The sequence below is a fragment of the Triturus cristatus genome, chromosome 7 (assembly GCF_964204655.1).
Source record: "Triturus cristatus chromosome 7, aTriCri1.1, whole genome shotgun sequence".
Classification (NCBI taxonomy): Eukaryota; Metazoa; Chordata; class Amphibia; order Caudata; family Salamandridae; genus Triturus; species Triturus cristatus.
Genome location: NC_140590.1, coordinates 1,804,426,435 through 1,804,446,776, shown reverse-complemented (window position 1 = coordinate 1,804,446,776; position 20,342 = coordinate 1,804,426,435).

Here is a 20,342-nt window from a genome sequence, read left to right as displayed (position 1 = left end):
ATGGCCGGGGAGGATCTGCGCACCCTACCCGCACCGTAAGCGCACCCTCCCCGAACCGAGCGCGCACCCTGACGATCACTCGCTGAATGCTAATTGGCTGTCGAGTGTCTGTCCACATTTGAAACCAGGAACTGTTGGCGGCCATTTTCTGCCTCAGTAGAAGCGAGGCTGAAGAAGCAAGGGGAATAAGTGTGTAAAACATATAAAGGTGGCAGAGTGGAAATACTCTGACCCACTAGATCTGCTTAGGGGTCCCAGAAACTTTGCTATTCTTTGGTTTTGCTGACAGGTGCACAGTGTAGAGATTCTGTATAAGAAAATATGGTGTGACTGATATACTTCTTAATCTACAAAACGACTTGAAAGGTGAGTTATTTATTTGAGAGGAAGTCTTTTGTGATAAGCATTTGTGTTTTTCATGTGTTTGCAGGGAGATAACAGTGCTGTTTTTATATTCTGGTACAATTAGATATCAGTGATTGTTTATGAATTTGTGAAATGAGTTATGTTTCTATACTAAAATGTAGTACTCCTTCTAGATGAAGAAATGTGTTTTGGTATAGAGCAGAGATAGTGTTGTTTGTCCAGAATCACACAGTGAGTCTGTGTGCATTTGGGAGTCACTGTGAGAGAAGCATTTGGTAACATCATGTATTTGCTGACAGATAACTGTTTTAAAACCTGTCATGTTGTCAAGTTTTAGTAGCAATAGAAGCCCGTCTTTGCTTATGCATTGATAAAATGAGTCATGCTTTGACACTAATGTGCTGTACTTTAATATGTAGATTGTGTGTAGTCCCCTTATCCCTTGCACAATAGTGAATGAGTTTTGGTAAGCTGGTAGGGATAGTGTTGCTTGTCTAGAATCACACTGTGAGTCTGTGTGCATTTGTGTTACCACTGTGAGAGAAGCATTTGAGTACTTAATTTCTTTGAATATGCATAACAGCTTAAAAAATGTCCTGCTCTCAAGTTTAGGTAGAATTAAAAGGTAGTCATTCCTTATGGATTCACCGAGGAACTGTCCTTGCAATACTGTAAACATTCAGTTAATATTCAAGTAGTAATGGAGTGAGGCAGGCTTTTGCACATGCATTGATTCAAATGCTTATCTACTATGCATGCAGTTCTCTAACCATCTACATAGTTCTCTTTCATACCTTTAATTCCACAGTCAGTATCCATACACTTCAAGCAAACACCCTGTCACTCCTCATGTACTCCTCTAGTGACCCATTCAGCACTATGTACTAATCCATTCACTGCGCAAAAAACCCAAACACTTATAAATTCTCCCAGGCACTCTCTTTGCAGTACTTTAATCATTTAGTCAGTGTCTAAGTACTCATGGTGTGAGCCAGGCCTTTCAACCTGGACTGCTTTAAACCCTATACAGTATACATACAGGCTTCTAGTCACCTACACACTTGTCTTTCACTTCTTTAATTAAGTAGTCAGTATCTATATATTTCAATAAACATCTTGTCAGTCATTTTGCACTCATCCAGTGACTGATTCAGTACCATGCACTATTCTCTTCACTGCGCCAGAACTGAAAATTTAAAAGTTTTACCCAAGCACTGTCCTAGCAGTAGTCTAATGATTTAGTCAGTTTCCAAGTACTCATGCTGTGAACCATGCATTACCACATAGACTGCTTCAAATGTCTGTGCAGTATGCATGCAGTCTTCTAAAATACTATACACTTGTCTTTAACAGCTTCAATTTCCCAGCCTGTATCCATGTAATTCCAGCAAACATTATGTCACTCCCCTTGCACTGTTCCAGTGACCTATTCAGCACCATGTAGGAATGCATTCACTGCGCCAAAACTGAAACACTTATAAATTCACCCAGGCACTCTTCTTGCAATAGTATAATCATTCAGTCAGTACCCAAGTACTAATGGGGTGAGACAGGCCTTTGCACATAGATTGATTCAAACGTGTTTCCACTATGCATGGAGGCCTCTAAGTACCAACACAATTGTCAATCAGACCTTCCATTTCCCAGTCAGTATCTATAAACTCCAATAAACACTCTGTCACTTCAATTGCACACATCCACTGACTCATATGGCACTAAGTACTAATCTATTCACTGCACCAAAACCCAAGAACTTAAAAAGATTCACCCAGTCACTCTTTTTGTAGTACTGTAATGATTCAATCAATCAATCAATAAAGACTTTATTTCGGTTTTGATTCAAACCATAAAAGTATACATAAAAACATCACATACAAATACTATAAAATACCATGATTCATGACCAAACAAATCTCACAAAGACCGTATGTTAGTTCATAGTCAGTAAAGTGCAAATAGCGCAAGGCATAAAAAAGACCATATAGATTCCTAGGGTAAGTGCGGCAGTCAGACAATACGGAAAACCGCCTCATTGATCCATGCAGGTTCTCAATTTACCAGAGAGTTTTCAAAAATTCGATTATATGGAGAACACTGTCATTGTGCAAAAGTTGTAAGTACATTAATGCAGGTCTGATCTGGTTAAAATTAAGTTTCTTTAAAAGAGCAATCAAATAGCGTTTGCGAGGGTATTCATAAAATTTACATAAAAATATAAAATGCAGCATGTCCTGTGGAGACTTTCCGTCGCAGCCACAGGGAGCTGCAACCTTATTAAAAATATCTTTTTTTGGTCTAAATAACAGATGATGAACGATATTTAACCTAAACCTTGACAGCAGGAACTTCTCATGGGAACTAAATGAGCCCATCAAATAAGGTTCCATTGTCTCACAAGTTTTTAACATGACATATTTCCTAACGTTGGGTTTCGAAAGCTCCTCTTCCTCACGTTGAACCTTTCTCCCCATATGAAAGGCCCGCTTAATTACCTCCACATCCCCCTTTACGATCCTGCTTGGATTTTCAAATAACTCCCGATGGCCAAGTCGGGTGAAACAAGATTTCAGATATTTTAACCAGGGGGAGCGCATTGCCTTGTCAAGAGACAAGACATCTTTCACTATCATATGGGTTAATGGAATATCCTGGTTCAACCAGATTTTTGCCCAGCAAGTCAAAGGGCGCAAGGAAAAAATATCACATAAATATTGCGCCCCCAATTCTTTGTGTACTGCCAAATTAGATGTACCAGATGGAACACATAGAAGACGTTTCATAAAAACGTTTTCAGCCACCTGAAGCTGTTCTCCAGCCACATAGCCCCATAGTTCACTGCCGTAAACAGCAGTTGCCACTGATTTGGCATTATAAAGTTTCATCATAGCATTAATGGGCTTCTTCCCCAATTCCGATGCGAAGTTAAAGATGGTAGCATTAACCCTTGCCAGTTCCCCTTTCTTTTTTTCCAAGTGGGGGCCCCAATTTAATTTAGTGTCAAATAGGACCCCAAGATACGAAAACGATTTCGAAATGGGGATAGGTACATCATCTAATTTAAATACAAAGTTCCTTATTGGCTGTATTCCAACTTGCATAATAAACGACTTAGAGTTATTGACCAATAGGTCTCTTTCTGTCATAAACAAATTAAAGGCGTTTAATAAAGCTTGGAGACCCTTCTCGGTTCTAGAGATTAAAACCGCATCATCTGCGTATAAAAGAACTGGAACACCCCGCCTGCCAACTCTAGGACAGTCAGCCTGTACCGTCTGTAAAACGGAATCTAACTCATTAATATAAAAATTAAAAAGAAAGGGAGCGAGAATGCATCCTTAACGCACACCCTTCTTAATGTCAAAGTTGCCCGTGGTGCTCGAATCCGTAGAGTACCTAACGTTAGCGCTAGTGTTACTGTGTAGGTCTATCAAAAAGTTGATAATCCCACTATCCACACCCTTCTCCCGCATGGATTGCCACAGCCTTCCCCTGTTTACACAGTCGAAGGCTGAAGACAAATCCATGAAGGCAAGATGGACAGTACACTTCCGAACAACAGTGTATTTGCTTAATATTAGGAAAAGATTAAGGCACTGGGTTATAGTAGATCGACCACTACAAAAGCCGTACTGGCAAATGGACATAATGTTATTTTCTAACGCCCAGTTTGACAATCTCTGTAACAGGATTCTCCCCACAACCTTGACCATAGAGACTATTAGTGAAATCGGCCTGTAACACAGAGGACTGCCCCTATCGCCCTTCTTGAAGACAGGGACAATCGTTGAAACTCCCCAAGCAGGGGGACAGCCAATTTCAGCAGCAGCGTTAAAAACAGACTCTAAAATGGGGGCCCAAAAACTTGAGTCGGACTTATATAAGTCTGGTGGGATCCCGTCAGGGCCGGGCGCTTTTCTGCCAGTAAGTCCCTCTATGGCCTCCATAACCTCGTCTTTATCAAACATAATAATTCCATCACTGTTACCCGGAGGTAAATTAACACGTTCCGCTTCCACACAACTATAGAACTGTTTAAAATGTGATTCCCATTCTTCCTTTGTTATGCAGCATTCTAGCCCATCACCCGGATTCTGGACCAAAAATGGTTTTTTAACTACCGTCCAAAATCTAGAGCTACATTTTAAGGTAGAGGGGTCAAGAATTTCTTCCCAAGCCTCCACTCTTAAAAACTCCTTATGTAAGGCAATGGCAGACTTATATTCTTTGCGACACAACATTACATCTGTCTTTATTCTAGGGTTGGCTGCCAAGGCTATCCTTAAATTACGAGCTGCCTTAGAACAATCATGATTAAACCATCTCGGCCCCTTATTGTCTAAGATCTTTACTGGGACCATCATCAGCTCTGCAACCTTCTCCGTCAGGCTTTGAAAGGTACTAAGAACCTGGATCGGGTCTGCCCCTACTTGAATACAGTTCTTTATATCCTGTGTGCAGTTTTCCCTAATATTTTTATATAATAGGTCGGGAGTAATCGTTGACCATCTAAGGCGCCGTCTCCCATCAGTTGTACTCAACCTACCATTGATACATATCCGGTCATCATTAGCTATCCAAGGGCCCTTCAGATGAACAGTGAGTGGGTGGTGATCGCTAAATTCACTTTGTTCAATATTAAAAGAGTCCACAAATGACTGCATAGGCAGAGAGAGTAACACATAATCAATGAAGGTACCCTTCCCATGACCTTTGAAAGTTGGGATGTTAAATTCAGTCAGTACTCCGGTAGTTTTGCAGTGATCCAAGTGTTACTCTATGGACTGTTTTAAACGTCTATCTACTATGCATGTAGGTCTCTAGCCACCTACATACTTGTCTTTCACACCTTCAATATTACAGACAGTATTCATACAGTTCCCACAAACACTCTGTCACTCTCCTTATACTTCTCCAGTAACCCATTCAGCACCATGTACTAATCCATTCACTGTGCCAAATTATAAACACCCAGGCACTCTCCTTGCAGTACTCTAATCATTCAGTCAGTACCCAAGTACTCATGCAGTGAGCCAGGCCTTAGCACATGGACTATTTCAAACGCCTATGCACTATGCATGCAGTCCTCTAACCATCTACACACTTCTCTTTCACACCTTTAATTCCCCAGTCAGTATAGGTACACTCCAGCAAACACTCCCCTTGCACTCCTCCAGTGACCCATTCAGCACCATGTACTAATGTATTTACTGCACCAAAAGCCAACCACTTATAAATTCACCCAGGCACACTCCTTGCAGTACTCTAATCATTCAGTCAGCACCCAAGTTTTCATGCATTGAGTCAGGCATTAGCACATAGACTGCTTCAAACGCCTATTCACTATGCATGCAATCCTCTAACCACCTACACAGTTGTTTTTCACACCTTCAATTCCCCAGTCAGTATTCATTCACTTCCAGCAAACACCCTGTTACTCCTTTTGTACTCCTCTAGTGACCCATTCAGCACCATGTACTAATCCATTCACTGTGCCAAAACCCAAACACTTATAAATTCACCAAGGCACTCTCCTTGCAGTACTCTAATCATTCAGTCAGTGCCCAAGTATTCATGCACTGAGTCAGGCCTTAGCACATGGACTGCTTCAAAAGCCTATCCACTATTCATGCAGTCCTCCAACCACCTACATACTTGTCTTTCACACCTTAAATTCCCCAGTCAGTATATATACACTCCAGCAAGCACCCTGTCACTCCCCTTGCACTTCTCTAGTGACCCATTCAGTACCATGTGCTAATCCATTCACTGTGCCAAAACCCAAACACTTATAAATTCACCCATGCACTCTCCTTGCAGTACTGTAATCATTCAGTCAGTACCCAAGTACTCATTCAGCGACCTAGGCCTTAGCACATGGACTGCTTCAAACCCCTATCCACTATGCATGCAGTCCTCTAACCACCTACACACTTGTCTTTCACACCTTCAATTCCCTAGTCAGTATCCATACAGTCCAGCAAACATCCTGTCACTCCCTTTGCACTCCTCTAGTGACCCATTCAGTACCAAGTACTAATCCATTCACTGCACCAAAAGCCAACCACTTATAAATTCACCCAGGCACTCTCCTTGCTGTACTCTAATCATTCAGTCAGTATCCAAGTACTCATGCAGCGACACAGGCCTTAGCACATGGACTGCTTCAAACCGCTATCCACTATACATGCAGTCCTGTAACCACCTATACACTTCTCTTTCATAACTTCAATTCCCTAGTCAGTATCCATACAGTCCAGCAAACATGCTGTCACTCCCTTTGCACTCCTCTAGTGACCCATTCAGTACCAAGTACTAATCCATTCACTGCGCCAAAAGCAAACCACTTATAAATTCACCCAGGCACTCTCCTTGCAGTACTCTAATCATTCAGTCAGCACCCAAGTACTCATGCAGTGAGCCAGGCCTTAGCACATGTACTGCTTGAAACGTCTATCAACTATACATGCAGTCCTCTAACCACCTAAAACACTTGTCTTTCACACCTTCAATTCCCCAGTCAGTATTCATACACTTCTAGCAAACACCCTGTCACTCACCCAGTGTTTCCTTATAGTAATGTAATCATTCAGTCAGTTAGCATGTAGTCTTTTAGTGAGGTAGGATTTAGGGCATGAACTGCTTCAAACTAGTATGCACTATGCATTTAGGGCCATATGTAGGTAGCATACAAGTTACCACTTCTTAAATACCGAACTTTACCGATTCGGTATTTAAGAAGTGGTAACTTGTATGTAGGTAATCATTCGGTAAATATTACCGAATCGGAGAAATTCGGTAATTACCGAATCGGTATTTACCGATTGGGTAATGAGGCATACCTTCCCATTGATTCCTATGGGCCTGGAGGCCCATAGGATTCAATGGGAAGCTATGCCTCATTACTGAATCTGTAAATACCGATTCGGTAATGGGGGGAGCACATTCAAGGGTGGCAGGGTGTCACATTGACACCCTGTTGCACCCCTAATTCCTGCATGTGTGCACATGTGGCGCACATACTTGCCCTAAGGGCATGTATGTCTGCCACATGGCACGGTTAGTCCAGCAAAATATTGCTTTTTGCAATGAATTCAGTATTTAGCACCAACATATATTTGGTGCTAAATACCGAATTATTTTCCCTACACATCACTCATTTGAGTGTCACCTACATCTCATTTCAGAATTTGGTATTTACCGAATCGGTAAAATTACCGATTCGGTAATTTTACCGATTCGGTAAATTACCGAATCCTGAAATGTTCCCCCTACATAGCACAAGACTAAATACCGGTCGGTAACGGGTTATTTACCGAAAATCGGCCGTTACCGACCGGTATTAGGCTACCTATATATGGCCCTTAGGGCCCTATGTAGGTAGCATACAAGTTACCACGTCTTAAATACCGAACTTTACCGATTCGGTATTTAAGAAGTGGTAACTCGTATGTAGGTAATCATTCGGTAAATATTACCGAATCGGAGAAATTCGGTAATTACCGAATCAGTATTTACCGATTCGGTAATGAGGCATACCTTCCCATTGATTCCTATGGGCCTGGAGGCCCATAGGATTCAATGGGAAGGTATGCCTCATTACCGAATCGGTAAATACCGATTCGGTAATGGGGGGAGCACATTCAAGGGTGGAAGGGTGTCACATTGACACCCTGCTGCACCCCTGATTCCTGCATGTGTGCACATGTGGCGCACATACATGCCCTAAGGGCATGTATGTCTGCCACATGGCACTGATAGTCCAGCAAAATATTGCTTTTTGCAATGAATTCGGTATTTAGCACCAACATATATTTGGTGCTAAATACCGAATTATTTTCCCTACACATCACTCATTTGAGTGTCACCTACATCTCATTTCAGGATTCGGTATTTACCGAATCGGTAAAATTACCGATTCGGTAATTTTACCGATTCGGTAAATTACCGAATCCTGAAATGTTCCCCCTACATAGCACAAGCCTAAATACCGGTCGGTAACGGGTTATTTACCGAAAATCGGCCGGTATTAGGCTACCTACATATGGCCCATAGTGTTTTAACCATTGTCACACTTGTGCTTCAGGGCTATAGTTCTTAGTCAGTTTTTATATAAAATGTGTTTCTACAGTAATAGAATAGTATAAATTTGAAAGTTATTAATATACATTTATTTGTGATTCTTTTTTACAGATACTGTTTTTCAACGTTAAAATAGAGAAATCATGCCAGAAAAAAAAAGAAAAAGAAAAGAACAGAGACAGGAGGATTACTTGAAGAAACATCAACCACAAGTATTGAATGTACAAGATAATGTGGCTAAAAGGAAAAAATCTTCTGGTAAGATCACAAAGCAATTTATTAAAGATGTTTGTAGGACCAAACAGAATGTACATAATGCTGGAACTACTGAGAATGCTTCAAATAAGAAAAACATTCAAAATAAGAGGAAAAGCAAAAAAGGAAATGGTCAGTCAAAGGAGATAAGTATGGTAAAAGAAGGCAAAATCAGTATAAGGAATTACGCAAAAACATATTTTACAAGAGAGTAGTTCATAATTTGATGAAAGATGTGAAGAAATATAAAAAGAGAGCTTTATTTTATAAAAAGAAGAAGCATATTGAAAACATTGTGGAAAAGGCTTTTGAAATAAAAAGGAAACTGTTTATTTTAGTATTAAACAGAATTCGATCACTAAATAAACCAATCCAAAAAATTGTGTTGTTTTTTTGGGAGAATGGAAACACAGTTCCAGTTCAGAGCCTTTTTTTAACGAAGAGAGTTATTCACAGAGCAAAAAATTATTGTATGCAGTCGACACCAGTGGTAGAGGTTATGAGGTTAGAGACGGTTGTCCAATTGAGAAAGAGAAAATGGTTGAAAGAAATGCAGAAGAAGTGATAGCTGATGAAATTTTAGGGAGACGTGCTAAAAACCCTGTGTACACTTGGGATTGCAGTAGTATTTGCAGTGTACGACAGGAATCTATTGAAAAATGATGTAGTTTTTTACGAGCCTATACTAAAAAAAGTGTAAAACAAAAGATTAAGCTGTTGCAAGGACTAGACCCTTGCAGAGTGAGAAAACATACTGGTTTGCAAGGTCATTCTCTGGCTTATCTTTCTAGGAAAGTTTGTCAAAGTGTTTTTCACTATTTCAGAATGCTGGCAGTACATCATACTCAAATGCGGAAGTTAGTGAGAAGGTTGTATTATGCAAAAAGTCCAGCACTAAAGTTAAGTGAGTTGAACAGTGCTCTTTTGCGTGGGTCAGTATCAGATGTGAAGCAGGTCTGTGATGATATTGAGTTTTGTTACTTTGGTCCTCAGCAAGAGAGTGAAGAAACTGACACATTAGTAGAACAAAATGTTGAAGACAATGTACAACCCGTAATTACAGAAAAATGTGAGGATGATATCACAAAGTTTAAGGTAGTTTCAGGTGAAAGACCAAATGTTTCTTGTATTTGTTGTCGGCAAAGTCACTATAAAAATCAGACTAGGGGTGTCAATCTGTATTTAAAAAGTGAAATAGAAGATAATGATAAGTGGATGGAATTTGCGACTTATTTGTTCGTAGAGGATTGTTTTGATTTGGAATCTGAGCAGCGTATTTGCAAATATTGTTATAACAAATTAGATGAGAATAAAATGCCTGCTAGAGCTGTTCATATAAATCTAGAGTTGGTTGCTATTCCACCAGAGCTGATAGATTTAAATACGTATGAGTCTATTCTCATACAATGTGTTCACCCGTTTCAGGCTATTGTTCGTATGGAGCCCAAAACAGGTAAATTACCTCCATCAGAGTTGCAAAGAGGATTGAAAGGAAGAGTTGTGTATTTACCGTTAGATTTATGGAAAAATATTGAAACTTTTGGTGTAGACCATGCAGAAAATGAGCCACTAGTCATTCTAGTTAACAGTGTTCCTACTAAGAATAAGAAAATTTGGCAAGAGTTAGTGGATGTTAGAAAAGTGCAAAAGGCGTCATTGTATCTGTTAGAAAATAATGAGTACTATAGAAATGTGTTTGTTGGAGAAGAAGAAATAGATTTAGCAGAAGATACTGAAACAATAAGTGGACAAATAGAAAAAGTGGACATGTCCAGATGTGAAGAGATCTATGAACATTACAGTGTACATCCACTTCATTCCAAAGAGGTGATGGGGAATACAATTGAGTTGTTTCAAATGAAAAAAGCAACAGGAAGTCCCATGAGTGTATGGGAAGAGAGCTTGGAAGCTCGTTGTTTCCCGCAGTTGTTTCCAACAGAAAAAGGTGGATGAACGTCCTGTGCAGATTCCTGCATCTGAATATCGGACAACAAGATTATATGCAGAAGATCCAAGATTTCGACAATGTATCCCTTATATGTTTCATCTTCTGTTTGAAAGTAACTTGTCTGCACTTTCATATGCAGTAAATCACATTTTAAAAACTGGAATGCATCTTCAAAATGTAACTGCAAAGGATTTTATGGATAAAGTGCATCAGAGAGATGATCATTTAGAATCTCAGTTGATTAATCTGATGGCATGTCAGCGTGGGACTAATGAATATTGGTACCGTCGACATGGAGAACTGAAATGTATGCTACGGAACTTGGGAACTCCTACATGGTTCATTACACTAAGCTGTGCTGAGTATGCTTGGGATGATTTACTTGAATTTCTTCGAAAGGCAAATTCCAATATAAAACATATTGAATACAAGACACCTGGAGACTTGTGCTCTTTGGATCCTGTCAATGTATGCAGATATTTCAATCATAGATTTGAAGCTATGATGTCTTTCATCTGCAATAAAAAGAATCCTCCTCTTGGAGAAGTTGTGGATTTCTTTTGGAGAAAGGAGTATCAAGCAAGAGGTGCTCCTCATATACATATGTTGTTATGGATCAAGGACGTCCCCAAATTTGGAACAGATTCAGATGAAACAGTTTTGTCTTTCATTGAAGATTATGCTACATGTGCTCTTCCCAATACCAGAGAAGATAAAAACTTAAAACAACAAGTCTTACGATTTCAATGCCACAGGTGTGGAAAATACTGTTGGCGAAAGTACAAGTCAAAGGATAAGTTCTATACCAAATGTTGTTTTGGATTTCCACGACCTGTATTATCCAAAGGAAGAGTGAACAGTTTTATGTCAACTATGCAACATACCATCACAAGAAAGTCTCTGAAAAACGCCTACAACTAAAGAAGAAGCGAAGAATCGAAATACATAAATGACTACAATCCAGTTATTTTATCCATGTGGAACGCTAACATGGATATTCAGTATGTTGCGGACAATTCCATTGCTGTTGCTCGATATGTAGCGTCTTACATTACTAAATCAGAAAAGACTGAATTGAAAGAAATGTGGAAAGAGATTTCTCACGAGAAGACTCTAAGTAAGAAATTATACAGTTTCAGTTTGAAGATGCTATCGCATCGTGAAATTGGAGCATATGAATGTTCAGATCGCTTATCATCTGCAAGTCTATATTCCAAAAGTAGAAGAATCATTTGGGTGATTTTAGGTCTTGTAGGAATGTGAAATCGGGTACTGAAATCTGTTCAAGAAATTGAATATTTAGCAGAAAATGAACCAGAAAGTACAGATATTTTGAAAACGAATTTGTTGGAAACATACTACCGAAATAGAAGTCATCATCTTGAGAACATGTGTCTCTATGAAGTGCTGCAAAACTACACTTTTAAACAGAATAGTACAGAGAACATCAACGATGGAAAATATGCAGTGATTGGTTCCGAAGGATGTCTGGTGAAACAAAGGAAAGAAAATGTAATTAATCACAGGAAACTGAGTTGCGACACTGCTGACAAAAGGGAATTTGACTATTTAGCCCTTTTGCAAATGTTCAAACCATGGCATTCAGAACTGTAATTACTTGGAGATTTTCCCAGCTATGAATATTCATTTAATGCTTCTAAAGATAGCATACAATGCAGTGCTTTCGCAAATTATGTCAAAATGTTGAATGATAAAATTGATCAAGAAGCTACAATTGCAGCTGAGATTGCTAGAGACAGTTCTCAAGACAGTCAAAGTTCTGCTGCACTGAGTCAAGATCCATTAGGACAACCAATTGTTGAAAATGGGGACGCGCCTGTACTGTTCTGCCTGCTACTGTCCTACCTGCCCATAAGCCATGAGGGAAACGGCCAGCAAGGGTGTCCAACTGCTCTCCTTCCGCATCCTGTAACTTGCAACCCGCCGTGAGGGGAACGGCCTGCAAAGACTACATCTCCCAGCAGCCCTGCTGCGCGTGCCTTTGATGACAACAGGCAGCGCCGGGGGTCCATAAAGCCGCTCACTATGCCCCGCAGCGCGGGACGCACCTGTACTGTTCTGCCTGCTACTGTCCTACCTGCTCATAAGCCGTGAGGGAAACGGCCAGCAAGGGTTTCCAACTGCTCTCCTTCCGCATCCTGTAACTTGCAACCCGCCGTGAGGGGAACGGCCTGCAAAGACTACATCTCCCAGCAGCCCCACGGCGCATGCCTTTGATGACAACAGGCAGCGCCGGGGGTCCATAAAGCCGCTCACTGTGCCCCGCAGCACGGGACGCGCCTGTACTGTTCTGCCTGCTACTGTCCTACCTGCCCATAAGCCGTGAGGGAAACGGCCAGCAAGGGTGTCCAACTGCTCTCCTTCCGCATCCTGTAACTTGCAACCCGCCGTGAGGGGAACGGCCTGCAAAGACTACATCTCCCAGCAGCCCTGCTGCACGTGCCTTTGATGACAACAGGCAGCGCCGGGGGTCCATAAAGCCGCTCACTATGCCCCGCAGCGCGGGACGCAGCTGTACTGTTCTGCCTGCTACTGTCCTACCTGCTCATAAGCCGTGAGGGAAACGGCCAGCAAGGGTGTCCAACTGCTCTCCTTCCGCATCCTGTAACTTGCAACCTGCCGTGAGGGGAACGGCCTGCAAAGACTACATCTCCCAGCAGCCCCGCGGCGCGTGCCTTTGATGACAACAGGCAGCGCCGGGGGTCCATAAAGCCGCTCACTGTGCCCCGCAGCGCGGGACGCGCGCGGGCGGCGCCCAGGCAAAGCCCGGGCCAAGGGCGGGCCAGTCCTTGCCCATCAGGGGCCGGAGGAGGCCGGGACGGGCCACCTCCCTAACATCATTATTGGTCACCCTGATAGACTGGTTATTCACCCAAAAGGTACTGTTTTCACTATTTATTACCTATTGCTTGGGCTTTATAACTAAGGACTTGTTGGTCAGGACTGAGATTGTAGTTAATCTCTACAATGGGTAAATACAAAAGATCGTAACTTCCAGCCCTGCGATGAGAAAACAGGTGGCCATGGCACCTCCCCTTCCTTCGCTTACGGCTATCGACAAAATGCTCCAAAAAACCATCGGGGTTGTGGTAAATGCCATCGAAAACACAGAACAAAGGTTGACTATTACCCCTGTGGCACCACTGGTAGAGCAGGTTGGGGACTACTCTACAATTGTAACAAACCCTCTAGATGTAAGCTCTTTTCTCACGCCATCATTTGCCGATTTACCCTGCGCCCAGGTCCCTACAGACACTATAGTCAGCCATGTATCCCCAAGCCTATCTCCTTCTCCCCCAAACACTATTGTAATAAACAAACCGGGACCTAGAGGCAAGAAAAGGAAACTTGTAAAGTAGCCAACAAAAAATATAGGCCAAAAGTACGATCCTCTACTAATTACTACAGGCCCTTCCCCAGCAAACACGCTAGCTCCGCTGTGGGTTACTAGTTTAGTAGCTGACTTCCAGTCTCTTTTAGAACAGACTATTGGTAAACATATCAAACCACTGGTAACCAGGATTGATAGATTAGTTTCTACCCTTAATAATAGGGGTTTGGGGAAAATGCCTCCAACAGCCCCACACGGGAAACCTGCCCCTAGTGGAGCAGGTGACAGTGCTACTGAAGTAGGGAGCACTTTAGTAGTTGATAGTGCTACTGGGAACAAAGGCATACGACTGGCCTTTAATAACAATGAGTCTGCTTTGGAAACAGATAGCTCTCCCCAAGTTCATCTATAGTCGCTGACGGCTCCCATGTAGCTGCAATCTCGGCCTTGGCTTCTGCAAATGCAAAAGCCACTTCCAGGGAAGAGTAGATAGGATGTGACAGTCATAGACTGGAAAGGGGGCCCCCTGATGTTCTGGCCCCAACAAATATTAATTCATCTTCTATAGCTACTGATTCAGAGTTACAAATTATCAACCTTCCCCCAGAGTCTTTACCGTATGTTGTAGTTTTAACGGGGATTCCACCTTTAACCCGGGGTAAAAACGAAAGCCATATTGAGTTAAAAAATAAGTGTATACAGTGGCTTAATGTAAATAGACCTCTCCCCTCCTATATTTCTGGGGAACTCCTTTCAGTAAGACGCATAGATTGGATTGGGAAGGGCCCCAAAACTATTTCAGGGAATTGTGTGATAATAAACTTTAGGAATACTGCTGCCGTTGAGCTTATCTGTGGTTTGTCCCCCTCCAGATTAAATTCTCAAATCCTCCCCCTTCACTTGTCATACTTTTATCCTGTGCCTCATTTGAGACCAGTTCATTGCAAAAGTGCTAAATATGACGAGGGTAGAAATGGTTGTCCATCTGGAGTGCATCAGGGACATGTAAATTGGGTAGATTTCCATGCCTATAATCCCCCTCTGTTTTCCTTTGTGCACAGAAATAGGTTTAGTGTATTGAACCAGGTTGATTGACGCCCACACGACAAGGAGCTAGTTCCGAACAACACTAGTGAAACACCTACCCCTTTAACTGCACTGGAGGGAAATATTAAAACCCCTATCTCTGCAGTGGGTACACCTTCTGGTTGTGTGGGCAGGGTGGGTGGGCGTGATTTGGGGGATGTGGGGCTCCCGAGTGGAGTTTCTGTTGTAGGGGGGGAAGCACCTTGTATAGATAAAACAGAGAGGAGACTTCCTCTAGAGTCCCCCATTTGCGATAGTACCTCAACCATGGCATTAGGAACTTCAAAAGCCATTGGTAAGGCAGCCGATGGTACTATAAAAATCCTTTCGTGGAACGTTGCTGGTTTAAAAAACAAACTATCTAATCCTGATGGGGGCTCTTTTATGGCAGCACATGACATCTGCCTGATCCAGGAAACCTTGGCCTTAGAGGAGAGTGTTAGCCCTGGTTATGCATTTTTTCACATCCTGGCAGTATCTGGTGGCAGAGGCCGCCCATCTGGTGGCCTGTCAATTTGGATAGGCACCCATTTGGGCGTCCAAGCTACCCAAATGCCAACCAACTCCCGTGATGTCCAATGTGCGTTACTGACACCCCCCAACACATCAAAAATAGCCATAATAAATATCTATTCTAGGCCAGTTAGGAGTGGGCAGGAGTCAGATACGATAAAAGCATTAGGTCTCTTTATCCAGACTCTTGATCCCTCTGTTATAATTATTGTTGGTGGGGATTTTAACTGTCAATTCGAGCCCTTGGCAAATCTAGACCCGGATGAGCAGGACGATGAAGACCTGCTCTGGTGTATCCCGGAACCAAAGATCCCTCCTGTTAAGGCATGGACTCGGTTGGTCCTCCGAATTAAATCATTTTCACTTGCTACGTTCCTGCGAGGGCGTAATGGGAGACTGGACCCTGATTGTCCAGGGTCTCCCACATTTAACAGGGTAGCGCAAATGTCCATCATTGACTACATCATGATGGAAGTAAGACATTGGGACAGGCTTCTAGAATTTAGAGTGTATCCGAGACATGACAGTGATCACAATGCCCTAGTTCTTACACTCAAGCCAGGGAGTTTTGGGTTGACTAATCCTGAAGCCGGCTCTACTACTAATAAGACCTTGCCTCTGCTGGTCTCGAATAACCGTCGTAGGGTTAACTGGCCCTACTTTCAGAACTTCCTGTCTAGGCTGGGTGAAATATATCAGCTTGTTATTCCATGGTTAGCTGCGATGGCCGACTTGCCATCAAATGGCCATGCTGTAAACATCCATAGACAGTTGGCCAGTATGCTGGGGGATGTTTTTTGCCCTCTAAGCAGGCCTAGACGAGGTGGGGCTAAGATACACCCCTGGTACAATGTCACATGCAGGAAAGCTAAGAAGGATCTCCTTACTGCAATTAAAGCCAGGGACAGCCTAAAAATTAGATCATTCCGTTTCCTTTATAAAAAGGCAATCGAGGGAGCCAAGAGGGACTGGGAGGAAGCTAGGTGGGAAGAGCTGAGAAATGCGCTCCTGACTAAGGACGCAAAGACATTTTGGGCTATTGTTAGTTCAGGCTCTAAGGGAGGAGGGCAAGCTAGCTTTCCAAATATTGTGCCCTCAGTGTGGGAAGCTCATTTTGGGGCTTTATATGCATGTCCGGATCATGTTGAACTATCGTGGCCAGGTCCCAACCTGGCCCTTGGACCAAATCAGGAGGGAATTGCGATGCTCGCCCGGCCCCCTACCCCAGACCCCCGTCACGAGTGTCGACTGACGGGGGCCTCGGGTGGAGAGTCGGGATCGAGCGTGCACCCCTTTAACCCCCTAGAGAGTATTACTCTGAAGGAGGTAGAATTCGCCATAGCTAGATTGCTCCCAAACATAGCTCCTGGCCTCGATAAACTGCCAGGGGACCTGTTTCGATCCCAGCCTAAAATATGGGCTCCTTACCTTGTCATTTTATTTAATGCGATCCTTATGGGGTCTGATCCACCGGACACTTGGCTGGGGCCTGAGATTGTCCCTATTTACAAAAAAGGCTGCCCACTAATCCCTTCAAACTATAGGCCCATCAGTTTGTTAGATACAACACAAAAACTAATGGGCAGAATTATATTGGACAGGATACAAGCCTGGATGGAGGAACGGGAATTATTGTCCACCCTCCAGGCTGGATTCAGGTCCGGCATCTCAACCTTGGACCAAATCTTTCGACTCCAGGTCCTCTTTTGGAAAACCACAAGGGTCGAGGGTGGCAGCCTCTACCTTGTCTTTGTGGACCTGCGGGATGCTTTTGATTTGGTCCCTAGGAAAAAATTGTGGGAGGTATTGGCCGATTTGGGCCTTCCGCCCTATCTGCTCAATATCCTGATCCGTTTGCACATTGGAAATTATGCACAGGTCAGGTGTGGGAGACACAGGGCACTTTCGGACCGTTTCCCTGTCTCTAGGGGTGTTCGGCAGGGGTGCGTTTTGGCCCCTACCCTTTTTAGTCTATTCATTAATGGTCTTGTCGATACTCTGAACGAAGTAAAGGACAATTATGCCCCTCGGTTGGCGTCTGGCTGGGTGCCTGCATTAATGTTCGAGGACGACACCTTGTTATTATCCCGAACATCTTCGGGCATCCAGCGTGTCCTGGATGGTTTTGTGAGCTTTTGCGCCTCGCTGGGTTTGGAGATTAACTTGGACAAAACCAAGTTTATGATCTGTAATCCCCCGAGGCGCACGCGCCCGAACCCTCTTTTGAATGGTGTTCCGTTGGAACGAGTTAAAACCTTCGTCTACCTTGGGATCACATTGATGGAGGATTTTGGCTGGGGCCACCAGATTGCCAAATCTGCTCTTAGACTCTCACAAATAGCAGGGGGTATTGGCAAGCTACAGAGAGCATCAATATCTAAACCGGTCGCGTCCGCCCTCGAGATCTATGGCCTCCAGGCTCGGACTGCTTCTCTTTATGGTGCTGAACTTTGGGGCCACAAGAGTGAAATAAGCCTCCTGTGGGTTGAACAGGCCTTTATGAGAAATTTGGTGGGCCTACCAACAAGTACACCCCTCATCCCCTTGCAAATGGATTCGGGTTTGGAGTCCATTGAGAATTTGGCAGAACTGCGTCCCTTGCTCTAATGGAGGAGGCTCTGGTCAGTACCCGAGCTGGTATCCTTTAGAGTCGAATTTCGGGAGGCCTGGGAATAGTTAAAAAACAAAAATATCCCTTGGCTCTCCCACATTAAGGCCTTCTCATTAAAAATAGGTTTGCCCCAGTTATGGAGGTTCCCTGAGCTGAGTTGTCCGAGGATATCTAGGGCTAAGTTGCTTAATTTGGTGAGACAGCAAAATCTACGTGCACTACAATGTTCAACTTCCTATGGAAGGCTTTCTACTGAGTTCCTCACATTTAAATTCGAAATGGGGTGGGAGAAATTTTTAGATGTAGTCCAACCCCCTCTCGCGAGGAAACTATATGACCAACTAAGGCATAGTTCTTTGCCCATCAGGGCATTCACCTCGAAATGGGCAAAAACTGAAAACGAAAACTGTCCAGCATGTAACCATATCAGAGAAGATGTTATCCATGTCTTATTTTTTTGCCCAGCATACAGTAACATATGCAAAACTTGGCATATTCCAATATGTAGAAATTTGGGTTTTAGACACTGTGTGCAGGCGTGTAGAGTTCTTAGATATGACACTTCTCCGCCCATTGTATTTGCAGTCTCCTGTTTCCTCTATGGTATGTGGCGCCAAAGGACAAGTTTTAAACCATTTTAAATCATTGAAACAACTTTTATACCTACTGTTTAATCCTCTTTTTATGAACATATCTATATTTATCTTTTTATTGAAGGACCTATGTATGTATTTTACCTCCACTTTTATGGTCTCTGACCGAAATAAAGTTATCAATGAATGAATGAAAATGAAGACGCGATTGCAATGAATGAGGTGGAAACAGCAATGTATCAAGCTCAAGAAGATGCAATACAGTTAGGAAACTTGGAAGAACAACTAAGGCGCCGATCACGATCCTGTAAAAACCGGGTACGAACCGTCGGACGGAGCATATTCTCCGTCCGACGCGTACCCGGTCGTCAAAATATACAAACATGGAATTACGATTCGCACGGGAACACCATTTCCGTACGAATCGTAAAAAACCCCGACCGAACAAAATAAACCTACAAATGCGATCCGGGAAAGCGCCGACCTGACGTCGGGACGCTCGCAGCCTGCCATTCACGAACCAGGAATCACGATTCGCACCGACGTCATCCCGCACGGTGAATATTTTCCGGCTGCCAAAAACTGCCGGGAAATCAGGACGACGCGAACAAGGAGTACCAGTACGCGACGGACAGACAGGACGACGCGAACAAGGAGGACCAGTACGCGACGGACAGACAGGACGACACGAACAAGGAGTACCAGTACGCGACGGACAGACAGGACGACGCGAACAAGGAGGACCAGTACGCGACGGACAGACAGGACGACGCGAACAAGGAGGACCCGTACGCGACGGACAGACATGGACCCGAACCTACGTGTCATCCCGGCCCTCATAGCAGTCGACCTCCTCTACAGGTTCGGACGCAGACGCCGCAGAAGGTCAGAACAACTAAGGGAGGGGGGAAAGTGGGGTGGGGTGGGGGTGGCAGGACCAGGGCAGGCCACAAACCCCCCACCAAAGTCACACAGCACACATGCCCTGGACATACCTGACTCCCATGCCCTGGTCACTACGAGGGGGTGGGGGCGTGTCCAGCTAAGCCAGCGACCGCCACAACGGAAGTCCATCACGACGCGAACCGGCAACACAACCAGACAGGTACGTCTCGTACCCACGCCTGAAGAGCGTGGGTACGAGTCGTACCACGCCCACACCCACGTCACCCCAACAATGGCGGGACGGCTCGTACCCACGTGGCAAAGGCCTGGGTACGGGCCGCAAAAGCATCACATAGCGTGGGGACGGATATGTACGGACCCTACCCCCACCCCGTATGCATGGAGCGTACCCCCACCCCAACAGTGTAAGTACGACACGTACCCCCACCCACGTACGTATGGAGCGTACCCCCACCCCAACAGTGTAAGTACGACACGTACCCCCACCCGCGTACGTATGGAGCGTACCCCCACCCTAACAGTGTAAGTACGACCCGTACCCTCACCTCGAATGCATGGAGCGTACCCCCACCCCAACAGTGTAAGTACGTCACGTACCCCCACCCGTGTACGTATGGAGCGTACCCCCACCCC